General features: G+C 38.3%; 1 protein-coding gene across 3 annotated transcripts in view; it reads right to left on the minus strand.

Moving 5' to 3' along the window:
• The window catches only part of ptprfb (protein tyrosine phosphatase receptor type Fb), a 225,132-nt gene that overhangs the window by 171,755 nt on the left and 30,348 nt on the right, over nt 1–23,029 (minus strand). Inside the window, exon 1 of one of the 3 annotated variants that reach the window (XM_077221241.1) lies at nt 12,018–12,150. The exons of the other annotated variants lie outside the window; for them this stretch is intronic. The gene's annotated coding sequence lies outside the window, so the exon portion shown is untranslated. Of the gene's footprint in view, nt 1–12,017; nt 12,151–23,029 lie in introns of those variants that run through there. 3 annotated transcript variants of the gene reach the window in all.

A 23,029-nucleotide genomic window follows, 5' to 3' on the forward strand; every position in this document is an offset into this window, starting at 1 on the left:
GAAGAATCATGTGACACTCAAGACTAGAGTAAAGATACAGAAAATTCAGCTTTGCAAACACAGGAATTAATCACATTTTAAACTATAATTAGATCTGCATGATTCTGAAAAAATTCGACAATCATGATTGTATCGTTTAAAATAGAGATCACGATTCTTCCACAATTCTGAATAGACAATTATAGACAGATATAAAATAAACCCAACACAGCAGAGAAAACTTAACCCACTCAAATAGTAATGAAACATTTTAATAGTGTACAGTAGGGGTGTAATGGTTCACAAAATTCACGGTTCGGTTCGATACAATACAGTGGTGTCACGGTTTGGTACGTTTTCGATACAACAAAAAGAAAGAAATGTCAGAGAAATTTCCTATTTATTAAAAGAAAAATGATTTTTAAATAAGTGTGAGTTTCCCTGCATCTTGAAACTTTTATTTTTATAAATGGGGGTAATCTTTGAAGGAAAACAAATAATGTTTTGGTCATCACATTAAAAATAACTTTTTTAAATATGATAATATTTGAGTTTTGAAGTGCTGTAAAAAGATGTGTGAAGTACTTGAAAGCATTTTACTATTTCTGTCAAACTTCTATGGTTACAAGTTAGTGTTACTACATTCAATCCAATGTTGCTGATCTGTGGACTTAAAGCCTATAACTAGTTCATTCATGGAACAATGTTTCTCCTGGTTTCCACGTTAGCGCTGTTGGATCCGTTAATAACGGATAAATTGTAATGCTTCTCACTAGATCTCGCAGCAATGTTATTACTTCAGTGGAGAATTCAAATGCTTTGTTTACTGGATCTCTTAGCGCTGTGTATAACAGTGTCGCTTGATCAAGATCGTCTCGCGCTGTACTGACATTGGCCCAAACTGATAAACGATCTTTGAAGCACAAAATAATGAGTAGCGCAGTTTCGCTTCGCTTTCATTACGTTTGACATTTGATGTTGTGCAGTTCAATATGAATACGTATCGTTACACCCCTAGTGTACAGCAAGGTACAGAATTATAGGGTATCATTAGATTGAAGTCCTATGTAAATACCATGAAGTATGAATGTATCATTGGCATTTCCATCTGATACTCTGACTGTAACAGTTTTAACACTGGTGAGAGAACGCTGCAGAAGAATTATCTAAATTCTCTTATCAAAGTTGTAAATGTTAATGTTGCATATTTAATGTTCTAAATGGCAAATGTAACTTGGCACTTTCGTGTGGTAAGAGGTCATAGCCAACACTGGTATTTAATTGGCAAAAGCTTAGAATTTATGTAACGCACCTGCGGTCTCTTGGCCAACAGCCACAGCAGGATTCCCAACAGCTAAGTTTCTCACAAAACTGGGATTTAAAAAAAGGAGAGCTGGCGAGCTGGATACCACACATTTCCCATCTGGTCCTGAACTGGACAATAGAGACATTCATGTGGTAAAGGGATAAGTCTGGGAACTGGACCAGCGTAGACTGTAACACACCGCCTCATGATTGTGAGGACTGCTGACTCCGGTGACGCCTCCTCCCTGGATTTTGAGGACCCGGGGTGCCTTCACCTTGAGGCTGTAAGGGTCTTAAGCAATTTACTTCCTAAACTGAAAGCTTCAGGCCAGCTCAGCAGGAACCCGAGTCATTACCATTTTCTGAATTATCATCTTACTGAAGAGGGTGAGAATTTGATTGTTGGACTGAATGTGGCTGGCTGCTAAAATGAGAATGATTGTGTATGATGATGAGCATAGATTTGTGGCCTATACAGGGCTTGACATTAACTTTTTTGCTCACCAGGCTACTGGCTACTGACTAGTAACTTACTGGCTAAGTTACTAGCAACTCAGCATTTTCACTGGCCTACCATACACAGAAGGACTATAAATAAATAGCTACATAATTATTATAAAACAGTTTGAAGCAGAAATATTTAAAAACATTGTGCAATTTTTGTATTCTACCTATAATGTCGCCATTATTAAGCTAAAACACATTATTTGAAAAGGTTGCTGTGGCGAGCAGGACGAGGACATGAGACAACGGAGCAAGGCCGGTGGCGTGAGTGATAGTGAACGTCACCTGTGAGACGCACCGCATCTCTCACGGAGGAGCGGAAGCATAAAAGGAGGAGCGCCGAGACACTGAAGATCGAGAGAGGAACAGGCCTGATTTTATGTTGGATATTGTTTCTGTTTTGTGTGGCCAGCAGTCGTCCGTGAAGTCGTCCGCTTGCTACACTGGTTCCGAAACCTGGGAAGGAAAGAGAACGCCACCGCCAGCATGTCGACCCGCCAGGTACGCCGTTTGCGGACAGCATCCGGTCGCTCGCGGGCATCCACCAAGCGAACCATCAGGCCTGTTCCTCTCTCGATCTATAGCGTCGTCGCTCCTTCTTTTATGCTTCCGCTCCTCCGTGAGAGATGCGAGTCTCACAGGTGACGTTCATTATCACTCACGCCACCGGCCTCGCACCATTCTCACGTCCCTTGGCCTCGTCCTGCTCACCACAGTTGCATTGCGGCCCAAAAAGTTTATAATGTGCTCCTAAAAATGTTTTACCTTACGTGCATGTGATCCTAGAGAAAAAAGTAAGCGTCAAGCCCTGCAAACTAATGAAGACAGAGAATGTCAAATGATGCTTGAGTTCTCAGTGCTGTCAAAATAAAAGTCCAGATTCCACACATTGGCCAAACAGAAGTACTTACTGGCCGACACAGAAAAGACACACGTCAGTATCGAGTTCTCTTTTGGACTTGAACAAACCATAACACACACAAATTATGCCAAAATGTCAGTTTTGTCGAGTGTCCTCCTCATAAGAGCAGTCTTAAATTATTTAAATCAACTCTTAAATGAACATAGATTTGTGAGAAAATGGGACGCATGTGGCTGGTCTTAAAGTGTCATTAATGTTAATCAAAGAACAAAGGTAAGAGAGTAAATTACTCAGACCGGGCGCAAGGATGATTATTATACCGGTAGCCTCGTAATCATAAATGCACTCCGCTATCTTTTAACACATCTCCGGCGAACGGCTTCTTCACGCAAAAGAAAAACTCTTCATGAAGCGAAGTGAAATTCAACGACCTATGGCGTTTCCTGATGGATCGAGGTTGTTCGTTAATTGTATTTTATACGTGCAAAAAATAGAGGATACTGACAACGCGCTGACATACAGGACCGAGCAGGTAATATTTAATATGAAACAAAGTCTCAACTTTCAAATTTGGTCAGTCAAAGAAAATTAAACAATAAATAGGCCTAGCGTTTTGCGGCTCTTTAACGTGTCGTGACAGATTGCCTCAGTTAAAGCCAAGTTCAAATCCACCGATGTTAATCTACTTACTCTCCTGACTGCTTTGTCGGACAAAAATGGTGGATTTTGATTGGTCAGATCGCATGTCAATCAAACTCCCTGCGAAGGATGAATTGACACTAATTTAAAAGTGAAAGTGAAGTGCACACTGCCACACCAGGTTTTTATAAGCGATGTAAAAAAAAATTAGTTCCATTTTCAAATTAGCGCCAATTCAGGGCACGATAACAAAACAGTGCTGCTCCGCACGACCGCACCATTATGCATGCCCGTGCAAACCCGCACGCGCACATTTTACATTTGCCTTTAAATTAGCGATTTAAAAGCCCCCGCCGGTGATACCGGTATTACCGGTGCTGTCACACTGTCGATTAACTGTTGGGAAAATATCCTCACCGTCACATTTCTTATAGTAATTAGATATTTCTTTAATTTAAATTTTATTTAAGCCATTTAATTAATGAATTGTCTGTTTATTTGTTTTGGTTTGACTACATCCACATTTTGCTTCCGTCTAGTAACGAATGAGCAACTCTGGGATTCTGAGCCTCCCAGGTGCACTTGAAGGAAGCGACAGTTCTGGGAACAAAGTGGAACTAGATGTCATATGAGGCAGTTTTTCCAAACTGTTTGAGTCAAATCTGCCATAACTCACTTTGAGATTTTACCTCACCGACCTCGGATGTCTGTCATCATAGCCTAGGGAGTGGCGTACAGTACAGTCACATGTGGCAAGAGAGGGTAAGACAGACAGCTCAGCTCACACCGCTGACTCTGGGAGACGTTGGTGCACTATAGACCGCCCCCATTCCCTGCAGTACTGCTGAACTTTGGCCTAGTGCAGATCGCGACTAATGCAAAGTCAACATTCTCCCTTCACAGATGGCATGGGCCTTGGTGGGAAAAAGAACAACAGAGGTTTCTGGGGCCAGACTAACATACTTTGTTTAGCAAACTCTTGACCATGGCAAAACAATTAGGCTCGGCATGATGATGAAGGATAAAAACAAAAATCAGATTTTGGGAACAAAGACACAAACTTTCTTTTGCTTCCTTCACTCCTAGCATCCATTTGTGCACAACCATCCTGACAAGCTGCCATTGAAAAAGCACTTAGCAAGTTACGTTTGCCCATTCTTTCTGCAAGTGTACCTGAAGATCGGGGCCGAGTTTGAGTGACAGCACAATATCGAGCCTTAACATTATGCACAGGCTGTAACAGCCATACCTCAAGCATCCCCCTGCAAAAACAAAAGCTGTTAGTTATAGTGTCTGACCTCATACACATTTAGACAGGCCTATATCTGGGAAAATTGGATAGTACACAACACACAATTTAAGTGCCTGTTTTTATTTATTTTTTTTTTATTTTTTTTTATTGCTAGGAATTCAGTGATGGTAAACCAAATGAATCAAACATTCCTGCCCTTTTATCAGTGCAATACACAGTTTGCAGTAGTCTGATGTTAAAGTGTCCACAACAAAGAAAAGGGAAAAAAAATGTTTGTCATAAAACATCATAGAAATGTAGGCTACTAGGGATGAGACACAATTTTTGAAAATTCGATTAGTTGATTTTATTCTAGATTATCAAATAGGTTGTTGCACGCTCAACCCAGAATGCCCTTTGTGACATGCTGGTTCGAAAATATGTGAAGTAAGTAGGGCTGTCCATGACAAAAGTTTTTTTTTAGGTGATTAGTAGTTGTTAATTTAAGCCATTAGTTTAATCGCATATTTATATTATTTATTTACCTAAATATATATGGGAGAGAATACTAAACCATAATGAACGTTTGTGTAATATATAGCCTATTTCGCACTCAAGCCCACGCATAAAGCTTGCCACAAAGGACCGGCAAAAGTACCGGCAAAAATAATGATTATGAATGTGTCAAATAGTGCCTATAGCAAAGAGACATTTTGATTATTTATTAATAAATAATGAATTAACTGTGTCAGTGTTGGTTGACGATGCTGACTCACCATCTTCGCAGTGAACCCACCTATAGAGAGAAATGCACATTTCATATTGATAACATAAGAGAGTTGTTGGTTTCATTTCGTTTTGAATTGTTTTGTTTAAAAGTAGACATTTCAAGCTTTCTATATATTTCTCGTGTCTGTGAGGCAAGTACCCTATAAGCTGAGTTTCGGTTAATTTATGATTCACATAGTGTCACTTTTCGGTTAATGCACATAGTGTCACTTTTGATCAATTTAATTCGGCTTTGCTGAATACAAATATTAATTTTAACAAAACAAAAATTATCCCCCAATGTTTTTGAGGAGTCATTAAGGTAGTGCTGTGCCAATGAACCAAATATCTAATGAAGAAGAAAAAAAGGAGAGAAAATATATATTTTCTGAAATTACTGATTTATTAGTAAAGAATATAACCTAACCTCCAATGTAACCTAGCCAAATCCAGACAAGTTTCCACAGCCATCTGCAGCCAGACAGTGGGGTTCTGAGGGTCCAAAGTGTTCTGAAAAGGGACCACCTATGCACAGGACGAGTGATGACCTGGCTGCCATCGTCATTGGTTACGCTTAGACTCCCATTACATCATCAGCTTAGATACCTGGGAAATCCATCTCCTAGTCTCAGATTCCCTCACCAAAAGAAGGTCACAGTCTAAACAGGAAGTCCCCCGGCTGGAGAGATCCAGCGTTTCAGTTCTGAAAAAGGGCTGATGTGAGTTAGCAGGGACCTTGGGTCTCACTGTATGAGTTACTTTTTCAAGTGATGGAGATTGAGGCTTTCTCCTTGAGGTCTATCAATTTGCATTTAGCATTGTACATTAATTATATGGCCTGACGCAAACAGGAGACATTCAAGGATGGGGACTTATATCACCTTATGACAAAGTGCTTACCATGTAAAATACAAATGAGAACTGACAATCCCTGTGATAGTATATCCTCATGAATAAACTCCATCACGGCTTCAACAAAGAGAATATTCCACACAAAAGCATAATTCATCAGCAGACTAATCTTACAAAAGTTTGTGCTAAGCTAAATACCGAAAAAATACCCTAGGGAAATAACTCATGTGCAACGACTACAACATAGCCTGAGCTTAGCATAACATACCAGACTTTACAGTGTGCTAGAGTTCTAAATGTCTTAGTCAAAAAAGACATTCCTAAAACAGGAAGCCATCAGTTCCTTATGGCACATTCCTTCCCATGATTCTACACATAACTACTATATAGCTACTCTAGCTTTGATTGACGCACATGATTCACGCATAATCTAAGAATGAGAAGCAGCGGATAACTGGTGATATGATAGAGCATATCAAGAGCAGGGTCATTATACAATAACACTGTGATTCTGTTTAGTGTCTAATGATTAAAAACATTGAACTTTGGTACTTTAAAATATTGATTCTTTATGTCATAGTACTGTTGCTCTATATTTTGAGGTAAAATGTCACAAGAATGTAAAAAATTCAACATTTCCCCACCCCAGTAGCTTCCATTTCTTCATACTTTACAAAGATGAGAAAATATTGAACATTACAACTAGCAGTTGGGTTTTTACAATGGTTGATGCCAATATCTAAAATACAGGATGACCAAAAAATGAGAGTAGATTTTGGAAATAATGGAAGATCTAGCCCAACAGACACAATCATCAGCCACTGTAAATTGTCAAACAATCAGCCATGCCGATGAACTGGTTTGCATTTCCTAAAGACATTGAGACATTCATATTTTCTCTGCTCGCACCCTTGCATCCATCTTCAGCATGTCCCGTCTCTGGTCTGTTTACACAAACTACATTTTAGGTAATGACTGCAATGCAGTCACAATGCAAACAAGTCCGGAATAGAGATCAGCAAAAATAAAACGAAAAAACGTCCGGTTGACAGGTGCATCTCTAATCTCACAAAAATATTTTGCACACCCTATGTTTCACTTTGCTTTTTTATTTACCAAATTTTAATTACCAAATTTCCAGTGTCCATTTTTGAAAAGGATAGGATGATTTCACAATTCTCAATTTTGATACCACAGTAAAGTCTACTAGCCTAACAAATATAAATTTCAAATACCATTAAAGACAAGTAAACAGTCAGTAATAAAATAAGAACACAATCAAATTACGAGCAATAGCACAAATAAATACAATAAAACAATACAAATGAAATAAACAGTGCTTTTCAGGTTTTTACGGAAGGTCACACAGAAGTTTTCAGGTACAGAAACTGAAAAAAGTAGTCAAATGTAAAATAACACTCCATAGGCTATTATTTAAATATAGATAGCCTATATCATTATTAAAGTTACAAAAGTCAAGTCAGTGAGTTTTTTTTTTTTTTTTTTTTTTGTCTTTTGTTGTTTGATTAACATTAAAAACACAGACAACAGTAGGAATATTAGGTTGTTGTCACAATGACAGGCTAATGCCCGGATCCAAAATACTGTTAAACGTGTTTTATTTCTCACCTGTTTTGACGTTCACTTAAGACATAACCGACTATGTTTACTAGGATACTAGCCAAGATGGGAATTTTGAAAATTTTCTGTGAATTTGTCAGTTTAAGAGCAAGATGACATGAAAGAGATCTCTAAGTATTTGCGCGATGTCTGAGAAGCAGACGTGGCTTTTTGGACACGCACTTCAAATGTGTGTGCACAAAACATCTCACACAGCGAGTACCGAATTGAGTTCTTTCGCATCTTCTTGAGCTTGAATATTTAAATTAGCAAGATTTAAAACTCAAGCAAATGATAAACTTTTGTGACGGTGCAGCACTGGCCACATTGACAGAGAGAGAGAGTTGACAGAGCTCTGTCAACTGTCTCAAACATCGTTCAAGCTGAACTTATTGTGTGCAGGAAAATTAGAGAAAATCTCAATGCATTCAAGTGCAACATCAACATTCTTGCAAATGAATGCCTTGAACTCAAAATAGTCTTTTAATATTCCCATGGTTACTCAGATCACACAACAAGGCCAAGCCCTTCTCATTCCATATGCTAAAACTGCTAAAACAGTTACCATATTTTAATTAAATCATGTAACCACTTTGCTTGCTCTAAACTGGAGCTTAAAGAAACAACGATCTCTCCAGCTGTGACATGGTGATGCCGGTTAATGCTGAGACAAACACATTTGATGGATTATATTATGGGATGAAAAGAGATACACACAACACTTCCTCTCGTTTATAAAGAGAGATCAAAGCAGAACCGGGGGAAGCGAGAGCATGAGGAACAATGTCAATTCAGCAGAGCTCAAACAGGCCGAGACCCTGACTAGAAGAACGCGCCCTAAGGACGTTCCTTTTATCTGCCAGTCAAACAGCATGGTCAAACGCGGTCACAGGAGCGCAGGCACTCTTTAGATATAATATATTATAGGTCTAGTTCTGAATGGAGGCGTCTGCATATTCCGGTTGACCTAGATGGAAATCTGCTCTGGTATTCTTGATGAAACAACAAAGCAGCAATAGTCTGACAAAGAACCGCAAGGGATCTGAGTCACCTTTAGGAAAATTAGGGGAACTGAAGGTGTGAATTGAGTATGTAATGTCTGGAAAGCCAAAAAATAGAAGAAAAAGCTTTCAGGGTTAGACAATTGCCTCAGACGGAACTCCAGATTAGCATGTTAAAGGAGTGGCATAGTCCCAACAGGTTCACCTGATTTGCTAGTACCATCACTCATCTTAATTTTATTAAATATCATTGTACTAACAATATAACAATATTTAGTATTAATACGTTAAATACTTACACTATTAAAAATAGGTTTTCAAAATATTACTGACCACAATATTTTGAACAATAGTCTCTTATATGCTTGCGCTCACCAAGGCTGCATTTATTAGATTAAAATACAGAAAACAGTAAATATTGTGAAATATATTAACAATTATATATATTATAACAAAACAGCATAAATTTAGAAAAAAAATAATTTGTAGAATTATAAATGTCTTCACTGTCACTTTTGATCAATTGAATGCATACTTGCAATACTTTCCCATAGAATTTAAAAGGTTGTGCAATAACACCATGTTCAAAATTGGTTTGTGAAGCATTTTCCAACCTGCTGTGGCATCCACTCAGTAGCACCATGCGATCCACTGGGCCATGCAGATATTGGTCCGCACAGTGCGTTTAAATTAGGTAGCACCGTTACACCCCACTTAGTTTGACTTGTGTGGCTTTTTTGTGTTCTTTACCATGCACAAAATAAACTAATTGGACAATTCTGGTACCAGTACCAGTGGTGTAACCAAATGTTTTCAACAAATCTACAACAAAACCTTACCTGGTAAGGAAAAAGACCATGAAACGTGACCATTTAGTTGAGGTATGGAGGTCTGTCAGATATTTTCCATTGTCGTGGTTGGTGCTTGACATGAATACCTGCTGAGTGACAGGTTGACAGTGCTGGTGGCAGGAGACTGGCAGACCTGCTGAGGAGGCCCTTACACACTCACACAGGGGCCATTGAGCCTTCTAAACACAGTCCCCTTGCCTTGAGTGAGTAATAAACACAAGGAAAAGTGTTGAGGCTGTGGTTAAATTAGCTAGAAGGTGGCAAAATCCCCAGGCCGTAGGGTGACATCAGTGGAGGGGCAAAATCATGAAACGGCTAAACACTTGATATGCTGTACAAACCGCTTAATGTGTCCACATCAAGATGGGAATGCGTGACACTAACCCAGAGAAAACTATAGCCTGATACGGAGTCGTATTTTGGACATGAGAGAACTTGTTACTGTTGCGCATCGAATTGATCATCCTTGGCTAGATAATGTGAAGAGGTGCAACAATGCAGCATCTGCTGAATTCAGCAAGAGTTATTTTCTCAAACGGGATGTTGAGACACATGAGAGCTGCTTCACACGCACTGATGAACACAGGAGGTGGAGTTTTCCATGTTTCTCACGGGTGAACTGGAAACAGCCTGCCACCGTCAAAAACAGCAAAAAAAAAAAAATATCCAACACTGCCTTACTACTGATAAAACACATGCCTGCCTAGCCACGCAAAAAAAAAAGAAAAAAGAAAATCATGCCATGGCATTCAAAGCTAGATTTGTACGATTTTACACAGAAAATGTGAATGGCATCAGTCCATGCAAAACTCACTGGCATGATTCTGTGATGGTGGTTGCCAAAGCATTGATCATGTGGTTGCCAGATTCATAATTTGGAGGGAGAACCAGGAACGTAGTGAGGCCCACTTTTATACGCGTTTACACTGCTGATTATAAAAGGAGGGGCCTGTGGGAATTGCTATGGTGATTTTAGTTGATTTCTAGGGTGTTCTGGATGGCTACCAGGGTTTGGTGGTTGCTTTCTAGGTTAAAAAAGATTCCACAACGTAAATCTTGAGTTTGTCCGTCATTGTTTTTTTGTATTTGTCCATAATCTAAAATTTTATCAACATAATGTATTATTTTACATTTCGCAAAAAACAGTAGGTTTGGAACAACATGAGGATGACAGAATTTTCATTTTTGGTGAACTAACCCTTTAGTATAAGTGCTTTTATAAAATTAACATTTCACATTTTTTTCAAATTTCTGCTTTTACATTCTCCAATAGCTGGCTCATTTACTTCCATAGCAAGTGCCTCGTCGTAGTCTTGCTTTTTGGAAAAGTAAATGGAGTTTATTTAACCAGTTGAACTTTACATATAAAACAAATATATAAAATATATATATAATATTATATATATATGTATGTATATGTATATATATATATATATATATATATATATAAAATTATATATGTATGTATATGTATATATATATATATATATATATATATATATATATATATATATATATATATATATATATATATATATATATATATATATATATGAATGATCAAAAGTAATAGTGATAATTGCCAAATTTGCCCCTTGGCCTCTGTCCACCATGGCCTCCTAATCATCCCCATATACTGATTGGCTTCATCACTGTCTCCTCTCCACCAGTAAGCTGGTGTGTGGTGGGCGTTCTGGCGCAATATGGCTGCCGTTGCATCATCCAAGTGGATGCTGCACATTGGTCGTGGTTGAGGAGATTCCCCCCTTCCATGTAAAGCGTTTTGAGTACCCAGAAAAGCACTATATCAATTATTATTACATTATTATTATGTATCCAAATCAAAAAGGGATGTCTAATTGGCTGTAGACACATGTTGACTGTAAATCTTCCAAAATAGCAGCCATTTTTGTCAAAAAACACAAAGACGCAAGAACTACATGGTTTGGCATAAGTGTACACAGCATTTTGTCTCCAAACTGATAATCATGGTTGAGGCGAACTCTTTTATAGACACTGCTGTCATTGCTTTAATGCCTCCTGCTCTCTTTTGAGACTTTCAATCCCTCTGTCTAGACGCTCAGCTGGTTCCACACCAAACCCTCCACACCAATGACACAGGCGCTGGCTCTATTTTCAGCATGGGGAATGAAGATGAATGGAGGCCCACGGAACCACAACATCAATTCTTCCAAACAACATTTCTTCCAAAAAGATCTATATACCACTTTGCAGCTCTATTTTGTCAATAATGATAAGCCTGGATCTGGAACCTGCTATATACCAATAAACCCACTCTGAGGCGTTAAAAATAAACAGAAATAGATCTGAAAAGCTTTTGTGCTTGCACTCTCAGGAAGAGAGCAGCTAGTATGTTGATGCTGGTCATGGAACAAGAACAATACCTTGCATTGCCTGGAGGATACTCTCAGCGAGAGGGCTTTCTGAAGACCACATCACAATGAGCTGAGTCCAAGACTTTTAGTCGAGCTTTAGGGGGGAGGAGAAGAGTGCTGGACCCTCTCCTTTCTCCTCAGGGTGATGGGCTTCTTTAAAAAAAAAATCTTTGTTTAATCGCAGGTTTTTCAGTCCTCTGTCTAACTATGTCCCAGACTTCCCATCCACTGACAGCATCTCTTCTCTCCAACTTCATGCAAGACACGGTCAAGCCACACTTGCAATCTTTTCTTCCCTATTGTGACGTATATCCAAGTGAAACAGCTTCTCAAACAAGAACAAATGCAGGGCATGATTTTGTTCATTGGGAATTAGTTGGATCGTTGTTTGCTATTGCTGTGATCTCATGTGAGTGCCAGGTTGTCCCGCCCTCACGCCAGTAAACACATCATCAGAGAAAAGATGTTGTTGCAAGAGGGCATGTCATGAATTTAATGCAAAATATTAAAATAATGATGCGCACAGATAAATAATTTACAATAAATATTGCAATAAATAATGTGAATTGTCCATTTTGATTTCATGGCGAGTAACTTCTTTTAAACACAGGATGATGGACTGAATGGAGCAGTCCGAAACACAACGCCTAACTTTTCAAAGTGATCACTCTCCCCAAAATGAAAATTCTGTCATTATTTACTCAAACTCTTTGAGTTGACTCAAGTTTGAATTTTGATTTAGCCTAGTTTGCATTTAAATTGATGTTTTCTCCATTTGTAATCTTTCATCCCTGATGAAGGCTTTGTGTGTCAAAACTTGTAGGAAAAAAAAAAGAATAATTTGTATATTTTGATTCTTTAATTTCTCCACTCCACAAGTGCTGCTGGGTTTATTTTTGTGTTCATCATATAGGCCGTGTGTCCACCAAAGCATTTTTTTTTTTCAGCAATTAGTGTATTTTTCCAATGCTTTCAATGGGATCGCTGCATTTTTAAAACAATAGGCATTGGCAGTGGAGGGTCGGGACAAATACAACACTGACCAACCGCCACATTCTGCTTGTACTATATCAACAGATCACAACAAGCATTACAATGGAACAAAATATTTTAAAACAAAAGCCAAAGCAAATACTTTACCTTCTCTTGACATTTTTAAATAGAAACAATACTACAATACTACTAACAAACAAATTAGTTAGTAACACTTCCGTGGATATACCGTATCATAGCAAGCAAAGAGTCTCAACTGAAAAAAACACTGCACTGCCAAAACGCCCTCAAGCGCTCACAGCTAGGTGTTTTAAGCTGGTTAAAAATGGCTTTGATGGACACAAGGCCTTACTCACCTTCATGTAGATCTAAATGGTAATGAATGGACTGCATTTATATAGCGCTTTAACAGACCCAATGGCCACCAAAACGCTTTACATATTGCCTCACATTCACCCATTCACTCACTCATACACCGCCGCCGGTGTCAGCCATGCAAGGCGCCATCCAGCTCGTCGGGAGCAGCTGGGGTTAGGTGTCTTGTAGGGGTGGCACGGTTCACAAAACCCACGGTTCGGTTCGTATCACGGTTTTAGGGTCATGGTTTTCGGTTCTGTACGGTTCTTGTTGTTATTTTTTCTTTTAATCTTTAACACTACAGAAATGTACTTCAGCATATGATATAGGCTATAGCTTAATTATCCACAATTCAGGATACAGTATTAAAAAAAATTGTATATCATGTAATCATGCACAAACTGAATTTGACTTGACTTAAAGCACATTATTGAGACCATCTCTGAGGAAAGCTAGGTGACATTTTGATACAGCAAGAGAGAAGACATTGATGAAATGCTTTTGTTTATTTGGCAAAAAAGGAGAATGTGTATTGCTATCTATACAGGGACTTATGTGCATTTTTAGCACACAAAGATTAAAATTAACTTGCATTTATCAAACTGTCAACGTCAGTGTAGCTCTTACAAAATGTTTATCTTTTAAAAGAAAAAGAGAGAAACTCTTAAAGCACTATCTTTTAAATAAGTCAAAATATGTTACACATAATTGCCTATAATGAGGCTATAACAATAGCAAAGGCATAACTATAAAGTGAAACATAAGTTCAACCTCAACACAAAAACAGTATCAACAATCCTTCTATTCCCTGAGAGTGAGGATACATTTTTTTCACTTGAAATTAAAGTGCAGTATTTGGAAAAATATGACTGAGTTCTTATCTAAACTTGGTGTCACTGTATTTAAATATCATAGGTAACATGAAATCCAAAATGTTCCCACACACCAGACTTATACGACACAGGCGCATCCTCCAACTCCGGTTAGCCTTCCTTATATCTCCCACTTGACATTTCTATACATGACGAGACCTGCAGCACTCCATACTCCACTTTTACTGTAGGCTTGTTCGACTTGAACCGGCGCTGCACAGATTGATCGGTTTATGACATCTAAGTAACGCGAGAGTGATTGAAAAGCATACGGAGCCGTTGCTCTCGCTGTACTTTGATGTTATTCATCGATCGGTCTGTGCAGCGCCGGTTCAAGTCGAACAAGCCTCATATATGTATGTCCATTGTCCACACATCTCTTATTTCGCACGAAAAGTAAACACACTGTCTGATGTCACGGGCACGAGGTTACATTGCGCATGCGTCGAACCGTGCAACACACACACGCACCGAACCGAGACAAACGAACCGAACGGTTCGGATGTTTTTTCATGTACCGTGCCACCCCTAGTGTCTTGCTCATGGACACCTCGACACTTGGTCAGGTGGAACCGGGGATCGAACCACCAACCTTTCGGTTCGTCGACAACCTACATGAACCACTGACCCACTGCCGCCCAGGCAATTCTTTTTTCAAGAGTTTTTGTTCAAAACATTGAACCCCAGTGCCTTTCATTACGTGGACTAAAAAAACACTATGTTTTTCAAAATATCAGTGGGAACTTTTTGTTTACACTTCTTCTGCTTGTGATGTGTATGATATGAAAATAAGTACAAAATATTTCCCATTTTAGCAGAAGAACTTTATTTAAAACAAGGTGGTCGTTGTTGTTTTGTTTTCTTAAGAAAACAGCATTTGTCCCTCTTGCCATCATGACAGCGGTGGTTGCAATCTTAAGTACAAGGTAGGGTGACCACCCGTCCCGCTTTGCGTTGTACCGCACAGCATTTTCATCCTTTGTCCCGCACTTCGCATATTGAAAAAATGTCCCGCATTTTCATCAGTCTGTTGGTTTTTGAGTATCATATTCATATTAAGAAAACGTGCATGCGTTCTTTTGCTTTTTTAAGAAAGCATTTTAGGATTTATTCTTTTTGCGGCATAGTTTTTCACCTATATTTAACAGCGCTTCGTCAGATGTACAAATACAACAGCAGTTTTTAAAATCCTATCCAATGGTTGAAAAGAAAGGAGTAAATACGTTCACTAGTAGGTTGTGACGGTTGTCAATCAAAATGTGGAGCGATGATTCGTTCCATGTGTTCCCTGTCAGAAAACAAATGGATAATTCGGTAAATTAAATTTTATATTTAACAGAATTTATCACGTTGTTGCCTGCTGTGTTTGTTTTAATTCACATCCTTTCTAAAAAAATATGAACGTTTTTGGTTTAATATATTCTTATATATTAAGACTGTCAATGATCTAAATTCATGTTGGTTTATATTTTATTTGTTCATTATTTATTTTGTAGGATTTTAGCTGGACTAGGTCAGAACTGTTTCAAAATTAGTGATCTGCATGATGCCTGCTGCCTTTGGGCTCAGTGGTGTTGAATTTAAATGACATGTAAAATAAAGACATGTTATGTTATTGTGATCTAATGGTGTTTTCTGGAAGGGGCTACAGAACAAAGAATTTTTATCAGCTGAAAGGCAGAATACAAATGTTTTTATTAAGTTAGATAAACATTATATAACAGTTTCAGGTGATGTTTTAGTGTTGGTAACATGTCCCACATTGTCCCACAAAAACTTATAATCTTCCCACATTTGGTTTGATGGATGGTGGTCACCCTAGTACAAAGTGGTTGCAAAAAGTGTCCGTCCTCATTTTTTTTATTATGTTATTATTTATATGCCAGTGGTGTTCAATCCTGCTCTTGAACAGCCACTTTTCTGCCTTGAGGTTTCAAGTGTGTGCTTCTCAGAAGGCTGCATCCTAGTGAGGCTGTGTCATTCTAGGCTAGACTCCTCCGTCTAGGCTAGACTCCTCCTCAGCATTAAACGCTAGACTGACACGGACTAGCAAGTCTGTATGGCTGTCATACATTTTTCTGAGTTTGCCTTCCAAGGATTCTTCAAGCACTCAATGTTGTGGCAGTCGTGGTATGTAGCCTTACTAGTAGGGATGAACCGAATCCGATCATTATTTTTTTCATGGCCGATTTCGATACACCGTTTGCCAATTTTTGTTATCTTTTAAAAGCAAATTTATTTGTTGTTTATTTTCGTAGTATGAATAACATTTGAATAATCGAAAGAACCGTTTTCCACTATAAAGCACCTTTTTGTGGAACGTAAAGTTTCCATGGATATTAAAGATTCTTCATCAATGACAATAAAGACCTTTATTTTTGAGAGTGCACTGAATTTTTATCACAATCCAAACAAAGATAAGCAAATGTAACAATTTAAATTGGATTGTATAATTAAAAGATTTAAAGCAAAACAAATATTTGAACAAACACAATATAAACCCCAACCCCCAATTCAATATTTATATTTTTCTTCCAATATTTGTGCCTTGTTCAGTATCTGTTGGCACGTCTTCAGCGCATTCCATCTCTGGCCTGTGTTAACGTCCTATTTACAGACTTTGTAATATTTCCACACAAACAGCATTTTGGGAAATAATTGCAATGCAGTTTTGTGCAAATCTGGAATAGAGATTGGCCAAAATAAACTGAAAAATTCAGATTTATGGCTGGTCGACCAGAGCATCTCTACTTACTAGGATGCATTTTCTTGGTTTCCCTACAGCACGCAAGACGGCGGTTTGCTCTGCATTTCATCATTTTCAAAGCACTGATGCTCTTCAGAACAAAAGGAGATTCATTCCCAATGCTTGAACTCTCAAAGTGGACTGAGGTTGGACAGAAATGGTAGGTCTTTCAATGGCTGGCCTGCTCTACTCTGGATATTCAAAGTCTGGAGCCAAACCACCTGTTCCCACTGGCTGTCTGAATCGTCAGCCCATTAGAAACATCAGACTCGCAGCCCAGAGTTTCCCTGGACCAACACTGCCCATAGAGATGGAGAAAGAGACGCTTGGACAGCCTGGCAGAGCTCCACTGCCCACATCAGCCCAATGGTAAAGCCTGCTCTCACTAGGGCTGTGTGATTAATCGAAATTGAGTTTTGATTTCGGCTTCCAAAGATTATGGAATTACGATAAATGTTTATTGTGCTTCATTCCGTGCGCTCCGAGACAGAAGCAAAACACGGACAAGCAAAGTAAAATTTGAGCTTTGGGTCCATGCCTAAACTGTCAAATACATGCAAAACTAATGGTGAGTATTTACATAAACCCAGTAAACGTAGCTTTAATAAGAATCAAATCACGTTTAATTCTTAAAGTGAAGACTATGCTGTTTTATTTTACATTTGATTATTCAATTTCTGCAGTAGGCTGTTGGCTGAATACTTGAGACACTTAACACTTAAAATACAAATCTCTTCTCATCTATCATTATTAGGGGCTATCAAGACACCTGCAGAAAATTAAAACCTGCTTGTAACAAAACAAGTGAACATCAAAAGTGCCCATGTTTATTCACTTCAAATCCATCCAGGAAACAGTACGTCACAGATGTCAGAGCAGCCCTAAATATTCACAAGTCCCTGAAGTCTAATGACAAACTCAACATGAAAGCACATAGTATTCAAAAAGGTATAAGAGTATGTACAGTAGGGCTGCACGATATTGGAAAAAAAATGCATTGCGATATTTTTTTCCCAACGATATATATTGCGATATTGCGAGCCATCAATCCAGGCTAAAGTCAATAATTACCATTCCATGATATTATTAATTTCACTAATAAGCAAGCTTCATTACAAGTGACAAAAAGGTCACTTCATATTTTATTCCAAAATTAGAACATATTTCTGTAAACAGAAAAGCAGAACACATTTTTAAATAAAACAGCAGATTTAACATTACACTAAAGCCCCTTTCACACAGAGATTCCGGAAAATACATGGATAAAGTGACCCGGGATTTGACCCGGGTTCGTTTGATTTTGGTTCATTCACACTGCCAGTGATTTTCCGGAATCAGAGCGTGCGTTCACACACAACCCGTAAAAAATCCCGTAAAGACACGTGACATCGATGTGACATGTAATGTCTCAGCAGCGTCTATAGTTTGCTTATGAGCTGCGATTTCTCTCTCTCTCTCTCTCTCTCTCTCTCTCTCTCTCTCTCTCTCTCTCTCTCTCTCTCTCTCTCTCTCTCTCTCTCTCTCTCTCTCTCTCTCTCTCTCTCTCTCTCTCTCTCTCTCTCTCTCTCTCTCTCTCTCTCTCTCTCTCTCTCTCTCTCTCTCTCTCTCTCTCTCTCTCTCTCGTTACAAATAACTACTACAAATCTTATTTGATCATAAACTAGTGCATTACGTACCGTTTCACTAGCCTGCTTTCACTTCACTTCAGCGTCATCATAACGACACGGGATTGATTACGGCTTTTGTTCACACAGGGTGCGTTCCGGGACTGATCCCGGCAATGTTACTAGGTCCCCAACCTGGCATCGATCCCGGGATCAATCCCGGGTCGTGTTTGCGTTCACACAGAAGGCGTTCTGGCAATATCCCGGCAATTTCCCGGGATCAACGCGCTGTGTGAAAGGGGCTTAAGTGATCAGACAAATTGGTGGCGTTTCCTAGTTTTGTGGCCACAACTTTATAACACTCCAGGCAAAGTACCTGTTTTTGGTCAACATCCTCCTTTTTGTAGCCGAAATAGTCCCAAATAGCTGATTTTGACTTTCTTTTTGGTAAGAAGTCATCCTTTTCTTGCAGCGGATCCTCTTCGTCGCTCTTTTTTAGCTACAGGATTGCCAGAGAATGTTGGCTGTGAGCGGTGAGCAGTGGCACAGCGAACCAATCACTGTGCAGGCACGCGGAACGTGCATGTCACCCCAGCAACAAGCCATACAACAAACTTGTGTTTACTGTGTGCTACCGTTCTCTTAATACATCCATGGGTGCTACCCTTCTTCACATCGCACGTTCCGGCGATGTGACTATCGCGCATGCGCACATCGCGATGTCGATGCTAAAACAGAATATCGTTCAGCCCTAATGTACAGTACAACATCAGGGCTCGACATTAAGGCTTGTCCGCTTGTCCGGGACAAGTGGATTTTTTGTAGGACAAGTAGAAGAGAAAATTAGTTGTCCGACCGGACAAGTTAAATTTCAAACAAAATAAAATGCCATGTTACTTCACGTTATGTGCCACTTGTTACGTCTATTTTACAGATTTAATTTCACAGATTTGAAACGAAGACATGTCCTGAATGTGAATGGCCTGTGAATGTCCTGAATGTGACTCGCAGAAAGACGCGCACCAGTATGATGCGCATGCACAGACCGCGCGCCAGAATACAGTTCTCTTTCGCGCTTGAACGAACATCAACACACACAATTAAGCCAAAATGTCATTTGTCGAGTATCTTCATAACACAAGAGCAGTCTTATGATGGACATAAAGAGTTGTGACTCGTGAGAGAATGAGGCGCGTGTGAGATCCGCGTCTCTGTCCACAGCGGCTGCTCTTAAAGGGCCAGCTACCAATAAAGTGTTCTGTCAGTAAAGTTAATGAAAGAACAAAGGGAACAGAGAAAATTACTCACTGCTCTTGACTAAAGAACTTGTGTAGCTTTAATAAGGAGTAGTCTATATATAATTTATAATTTATGCTGCGCAGACTGTTTGATAACTTTATTCAATTTCTGTATATGTCCTACCTGTTAGACAGTTCATTTTTATCCAAACATCAATGGCTTATTGATCATTATAGGTGTTATCAATCATTTAGTTGTTATTGCTAATTTCAGAATTATCACTAATCTGTGTGTGCATTTGGTTTAGAACCAAACAAGTTGACTCATGAAACCATTTGTTTATTATATCGCAATCGCATATCACAACCGCAATATTGATCTCAATAATAGGAATATGACATTTTCCCCAAATCGTGCAGCCCTAGATAAAATTATAAATCTTTACCCGGACAAGTGACTTTTGTGCATGGACAAGTGAAACATAAATTTACTTGTCCGAAGGACAAGTGCCTCAAAAAGTTAATGTCAAGCCCTGAACATTGACATACGCTTTAAAATTAGGGCTGCACGATACTGGGAAAATTAGCTCACTCTCTGCTCTGAGCCACTAGGTTCCCCTTTGGGCCCGATCTAGCCAATAGCATAATAGCACCTACTGGAGAGGCGGGTATAAAGATAGCAAGGCCCCATTTGATTAGTCGAATTTGGATAAACAACCTATGCATGCATGCAACACACAAATGCGTGGCACATAAAATAAATGTAATTTATCGCACCTCTCTGCGATACGGATATCACATATACTATTATCGCAATAACGATAATTTTTCGATATATTGTGCAGCCCTATTTAAAATGTAAACGGGAATAAAAATCACATTTATTTTTACAACTATTTCCACTATGACAGGCATTTCCAAGAAGTTTACAGACTGATGTGTTAATTATGAGGAAACACTCATTGTAATTAATGTTCATAACAGAAGCTAAATTAGAACATAACAGATAATGAACAAACACATGCTGATAATGACAAAAATGGATTTAGAGGAAGTTTAACAGTATACTAAAACTAGAATTTCACAACACTACAGAGAACACAATTAACACATTGTTTAAAAATAATGCAAGGAAGTGTTAATTCCCCACATACGTATTTGGTGCCATTACACAGAAGTCTGTAATTTAATTTCCTCCTCGTTGTTGGGCTGCTGTCATAAACACTTTCAGCAAATTGTCAAATTATTAGATCAGCATTTACTGCCACAACGTGAACATACAAAGTCATATGGGTTTAGAACAACATGGGGTGTGTAAATGACTGAATTAGAGACCATTCACACAGATTGCATTCGGAAGGTCCAGGTCAGTGGAATTAAAATAAATAAATAAATGAATAAATAAAAACAAGATTCACCGAAATGGAAATTATGGGCCAAAACAGAAACCAAAAATTCTGAATGCACTTGGCCGAAAACCAAAATCGAAAATAAATAGCCTAATTAATGAATAGGCTAATCAATTAGGCTACTTGATCAAACTCATTTAATAGCCTAGTCAAAACTCAAATAGCTGAAACTTGAGTTGTACAAACACTTAAATTGCACATAAGGCAGTTTTTATATCAACTTGTTTATAGCAATTGTTTCTACTCCAGTTTGTTCATTTATTCAAACATATACATTAAATAATGAAGACATCACTAACAGGTAAAGTAAATACAAAATGAATATGTAATACAGTGCATATATTTAGCAAAATTCTCATCTCTATAGTTATTTTTCTAGCTTGCTAATGAGTTTATGGACATTGAATAGCTTTCTTGAGGGAAATGTAACGACATTGTAAGTGACATTGTATGGTCTTTTCCCGGTTGAAACACTGATTGAGCGATTACATAAGACAGGATTCATTTCGGCAAGTTGTAATGAATATTTTAACATACCTTCTGGTGTTCACCCTATTGTGTTCACCCTGGTGTCTATTTTTTGCTGTAACTAGTAGTAAACAGGAGATGAGAGGATCAGTTCATGCGTGGTTGATCTGTGCTACCGCCTGATCTGGCACCATATAAAATTTCATAATAAAATCATTAATAATTCATCTTCATATTAAAAGTAACAAAACACAAAGCTTTTTGGGATTATTGGATGGCTAGCATGCTACAAAAGTTTAGTGAAGTTGAGCTTTAACTGTATTGGAACAGAATATTTCTTTAAGCACAAGTTACTGTGGAATTGATCCACATCTTCAATCGCCCTGTTTACTTCATTTCTCCTGAAGTGCCTCAGCGTGCATTGCAAATAGTCTACGGCTTGGTTTAATTCACTGCTGCTCTGAAAATTGATCAACGATGTTAGTGTTCACTTAAGGTCTTTAAGAGGTAGCATTGATACAGATCATGTGATTCGGTCAATAAAGCAGAGAGCAATTTTTACTGCTGAAACGAAAATAATCAAAGTCTGGATGTTCCATTAACCAACAGTTGAAAATAAAAATGGAAATTTTGATTGATAACCACTCAATATGTGAGATTTCTTTTATTATTACTTCTATGTGCACATATACCTTTGGTTTCATCAAGTAGTTGTTTTCTCTCCAATCTGAGCGTTAGTTTGCATGGGAGGTGATGTGTCTTCCATAGATGGAGAATTCAATATTTCTTCTGTCCGATAAGCATTGTGCCTTCAAGAGTTTCACTTCAGAAGGCATTAATTAGAATTCCAATTAATTTTTCAATTATAATTATCTCAATTCTCATATTTACTAGAACATAGTTTGATGTTGATTTGTTTAGTCTTTTTCCTCAAGGAAACTGGACGCCTCGTTTCATTTAAAGCACAAGGGCTTTATGCACAACGTAAACAGGATAAGACTTAGAAAGAAAAGAAAGTCAAAGAAAGCCAACAGGAATCAAATGTTTGCATGCAAGTTTGTTGTCTGTGTAGGATCATCACCATAAAAAACAAAAAAGCAATGATTCTAGTTAAATATTATTGTGAATTATCTGGGTGGGGGGGGGGGGGGGGGTAGACTAGACCTAACTCTTCCCCTTTAAACGGACAAATCCATTTTCTTTTTTTTAGATTGTTAAATTGCATCTTTTGTTACTTGTAAAAACTAATTTTCACTTCACACCATGTACAATTATTCAAAAGAAGCTTTGTATCTGGCAAGAAAGTACATTTAAATGTTCATAAATGTTAAGAG

The sequence above is a fragment of the Siphateles boraxobius genome, unplaced genomic scaffold (assembly GCF_051911475.1).
Source record: "Siphateles boraxobius isolate OS27281-9 unplaced genomic scaffold, OSU_SipBor_1 1, whole genome shotgun sequence".
Lineage (NCBI taxonomy): Eukaryota > Metazoa > Chordata > Actinopteri > Cypriniformes > Leuciscidae > Siphateles > Siphateles boraxobius.